Source organism: Pelodiscus sinensis, chromosome 22 (genome assembly GCF_049634645.1).
Source record: "Pelodiscus sinensis isolate JC-2024 chromosome 22, ASM4963464v1, whole genome shotgun sequence".
In the NCBI taxonomy this organism is placed as follows: domain Eukaryota; kingdom Metazoa; phylum Chordata; order Testudines; family Trionychidae; genus Pelodiscus; species Pelodiscus sinensis.
The window spans coordinates 5,197,251-5,202,179 of NC_134732.1; positions in this window are offsets into that span (position 1 = coordinate 5,197,251).

Below are 4,929 nucleotides of genomic sequence, written 5' to 3' on the forward strand. Positions count from 1 at the left end.
CTCGCTCCTCCTCCCACCCCCACTTCCTCTGCTCCCTCTCCCGCTTCCTCCACACCCCCTGTCCCTCCTGCCCCACCCTCCACACCCGCTCCCCCCCGAGGTCCCCACACCCGCAGTGTTGCGAGACGGGAGAACCAGCTGGACCCCCAAGCCTGAGCTTTCCCTTCCCTTCCTCCCCTTCCACCCCCTTCCAGCTCCCTCTTGCCAGGTTTCCCCCTCTCCTCTCCCACCCTCACTCCTCCCTCCCCCACCCCAGTTATGTAAAATAAAGGGAGGTTTTTTTTTGCCAAAACAGATGTCTTTATTTGACATTAGGAAGGGAGGTTAGGGAGAGGAAAGGGGAAGGGGGGAGGGTGGAAGAAGGCCCCAGTCGGGCATGCAGGGAGAGTTCAGTCCTCCTCCTCCACCAGGAAGCTCTCCCGCAGGGCTTCCCGGATCCAGACAGCTCCCTGCTGGGCTTCCCGGATGGCGGCGGAGCGGGGTGAGCGTACTGGCCAGCCATGCCGTCAGCCTCAGCCATCTAGTCTGGCAGGAAAGCCTCCCTCCCACTCTCACACAAATTGTGCAGCACACAACATGCTGCCACCATGGGAGGGATGTTGTGCTCGGCGAGGTTGAGGTGGGTGAGGAGGCACCTAAATCGGGCTTTCAGTCGCCCGAAGGCCCCCCCAATCATGATGCGGGCCCTGGTCAGCCTCGCATTGAAGGCCTGGCGGGAGGGGTTGAGGTGCCCCGTGTAGGGCTTCATGAGCCAGGGCTGTAGGGGGTAGGCCGCATCCCCCACCAGGCAGACGGGCATGTCCACGTCCCCGACCCTGATGTGGCGGTCGGGGAAGAAGGTCCCGGCGTGCAGCCTCTGGCACACGGAGGCGTTCCGGTACATCCGTGCGTCATGTGCCTTGCCGGACCAGCCCACATTAATGTCCGTGAACTGTCCCCGGTGGTCACACACGGCCTGCAGGAGAAGTACCCCTTGCGGTTCACGTACTGGGAGGCCTGGTGTTCCGGGGCACGGATGGGGATGTGCGTCCCGTTGATGGCCCCCCTGCAGTTGGGGAAGCCGAGGGCACTGAACCCCCGGATGACAGTGTCTGGGTCGGTGAGGCGGACCACCCTGCGGAGCAGCACCCGGTTGATGGCCTTGACCACCTGCGGAGAGACAGAGCACTGGGGCGCCCAGGTGTCTGGGAGTGCTCGTTCCCTGGCAGTGCCCCGTGCCCAACTCCTGGGAGGAACCCCCCCGGGCGGCGTGTAGTACGGCTGGGAAAGATCAACCCCTCCAGTGTGGAGCACTTTTGCCTCCTCCCCCCCCGTCACCCCGTTTTCCCTGGAGCGGCCCATCCCCTCCTTGCAGCCCCCCTCTCCTCCGGCCCAGTGGCCGGCGACTGCTGTACCTGCATGAGCAGTGCTCCGACGGTGGATCTCCCCACACCGAACTGGTTCCCGACGGATCGGTAGCTGTCTGGCGTGGAGAGCTTCCAGAGGGTGATGGCCACACGCTTCTGGAGGGGGATGGCAGGCCTCATGCGAGTGTCCCTTCTGCGCAGAGCAGGGGCGAGCCACTCGCAGAGCTCCAGGAAGTTGTCCCTCTTCATCCTGAAGTTCTGGGTCCACTGTTGGTCTCCCCAGCGCTCCAGGATGATGCGGTCCCACCAGTCGCTGCTGGTGTCCAGACGCCAGATGCAGCGGGGCACGCCGGCACCCGGGCACCACCGCAGCTGCTCCATGGCCCCCAGGGTGGCCTGGCGGAGAGGCAGGGGGCTGATGTGCACCAGGTGGAACCAGGCAGCCTCCAGCCATTGCTGGCAGGCTTGCAGCAGCAAGTCCATAAACTGCACCAGAAAGTGCAGGGTAAGCTCTGGCTCCATGTTCCCACCTGTGGTGGCGTCCCCGAAGGGAACCACCGACACAGACGGGTGCAGAGAAAAACGCTTTGCTGTCCCTCGGCGAGGTAGGCAAGCAAGCGGAAAAGCTGAGAACCGGCTGTCCAGGGGGTCCCTTTAAGCACGAGCCTCAGATAGCCTCAGACAGCAGCCACACAAAGCAACTACTGACTTGATGCCCTGCCAGAACCAGTTTCAGCCACCCTTACATGCGCCCCTGCATCCAATCAGTGTGGACGCGCTAGTTCAAATTAGCAAAACACTAATTCGAACTAGTTTTTTAGTCTGGATCCGTTAGTTCGAATTAGCTTAGTTCAAATTAACTAATTCGAACTAAGTTAGTTCGAATTAGCGCTGTAGTGTAGATGTACCCTTCCATGACTTCCTCCATGCACTGAAAGAACAGAGAAACCCCATCCTAATGCAGGGGGAGTTTTTTAAGAGCCGTTTTGTCCTTCAAATTAAAAACCTTTTTTTGTGTATAAATGTGGTGCCTGCATTCACATTAGAATCATAGAATCCGAGGGCTGGAAGAGATCTCGTCGAATCCAGCCCCCTGCCCTAAGCAGGATCAGTTCCAGCTCAATCATCCCAGCCAGGGCTCTGTGAAGCTGGGACATAAACACCTCTAGGGATGGAGATTCCACCACCTTCTTAGGGAACCCATCCCAGTGCTTCTCCACCCTCCAGGGAAATAGTTTTTCCTAATATCCAACCTAGACCTCCCCCACTGTAACTGGAGACTCCTTGTTCTGCCATCCCTCACTACTGAGAACAGCCTCTCTCCATCCTCTTCAGAAACTCCCTTCAGGAAGTTGAAGGCTGCTATCAAATCCCCCTTCACTCTTCTGTTCAGTAGACTAAATAAACCCAAATCCCTCAGCTTCTTCTCATAGGTCATGTGCTCTAGCTCCTGAATAATGTTGGTTGCCCTCCGCTGGACCCTCTCCAATGCATCCACATTCTTTCTATAGTGGGTGTGGGGGCACAGAACTGGATACAATTCTCCAGATGTGGGCTCACTAGAGCCAAATAAAGGGGAATAATCACTTCTCTAGATCTGCTAGAAATGCTCCTCCTAACACACTCCAATATGCCATTACCCTTCTTAGCTACAAGGGCGCCCTGTTGACTTCTATCCAGCTTCTCATCCATTGTAATCCCCGGGGTGCTTTTCTGCTGAACTGATACTTAGCCATTCGGTCCCCAGCCTGTAACAATGCTTGGGATTCTTCCATCCCAAGTGCAGGACTCTACATTGTCCTTGTTGAATCTCATCAGATTTCTCTGAGAAATCTGAGAAATCAGCCTTTAAAGGTCTCTTTATGGGCTATCCCTCTTTAAGCCTCATTGGGTTCTACTCAGACAATGCATAATTGCAGGCTGATGCTGGATAAAAAGACATTCATAGACCATTATAGATTTTAAGAACAGAGGGATGGTTGACCTTACCGAGGGAAATGCTGCATATATATATATATATATATATATATATATATATATATATATATATATATATTTGCAAGTGTGTATCTATGTGTGTGAAATATTTTTCACATGAATGGTCGGCAAAATGGAAAGTGATATGAATTATCTAAAAGATAAAACTCTGGTTCAAACAGACATTATTTTGTGTGAGTTCTATAGCCTGTAACACTAGATGATTCCTTCAAGCGTTGGAATCCATGACTCATGTAATATGTATCCACATGCAAATTCTTGAGCGTGTACGCATTTATACAGATGAAGTGGACATGGTTTGAAAGCTTTATGTGCCATCTGATGTCAGCCAACCAGCGAGGAGAAACCATACTATGTGACTCAGGTAACCAGTCACATATCATAAATAATTACAAATATTCTGAATGTGCTCACCCAAACAATTAATCAGAAAAACCTGAAAAAAGGCATTGTGAGCAGTTCTGGTTAAAACAAAATACAGGTACTTATGAAGAAACTTTGTCTCAGTGGGTGAAAGGTGAGAATGATTTTGGGCTTGCTTTCTTCATTTCAGTTTTGCGCAAAAGGACTTTTGCCTGAACGGGAGCAGCATAGTATTTCCGCAAGAACACTGACAATCTTACATGCGATCGTCAGTGCTTTTGTGGAAATTCAAGTGGCCAGTGTAGACAGCTGGCAAGTTTTTCTGGAAAAGTGGCTGATTTTCCAGAAAAACTGGCCAGTCTAGACACAGCAAACATGTTTGGGAAGCTTGAATTGCAGGTAATACTCTGATTTACTGTACTATTGATAAATAACTGCACTGACTTAGAGGATGGGTCTCTCCTGTATAACCCTCTAGACCAGTGGTCCCCAACATTTAGAGGCTACCGGGGCGGGGCCACTCACGCGCCGGGCGCCCGGGGGCGGGGCCACTCACACGCCAGGCGCCCGGAGGGGTGGGGCCACTCATGCGCCTGGCGCCTGGGGGTGGGGCCGTGCGTCCTGGGGTACGCCAGAGGCAGGGATGCCCTCGCACCCGGCGCCGGCATGTGCCCCAGGGCCGGGGCCACCCGAGCGCCTTGTGCTGTGGACCCGGGGCCGGCGCCACCGCCCGAGCCTCGCGCCTGGGGCCGGCAGCGGCGCCGCACGCCCACATGTGCCCCGGGGCTAGGGATGCCCGAGCGCCACGCACCAGGCACCGGTGTGTGTTGAGCGCCTGGGGCCGGTGCCTCCAGTGCGCCGCGTGCCGGGGGCGAGGCCTGCCCAGGTTGTCGGCGGGCGCACACAAATGGCCCGGCGGGCGCCATGGCGCCCGCGGGCACCACATTGGGGACCACTGCTCTAGACTCAGAAGTAACAGATGCAGTTAGGGTTGCCAAGTGTCTAGTATTCACCTGGACTGTCCAGCATTTTCAGCTCCTGTCTGGTAAAAAAAATTCAGAGAATACCGGACACCTAAAATGTCCAGTATTTTCTGAATTTTTCCCTGGCCAGGAGGCGAAGATGCTGGGCACCTGGCAACCCTACACACTCAGCACCCAGCCTCCACCTCCCCCACCCCTCCCGACCCCTCTCTGCCCTGCACTGGCCCTTTAAGGGTAAA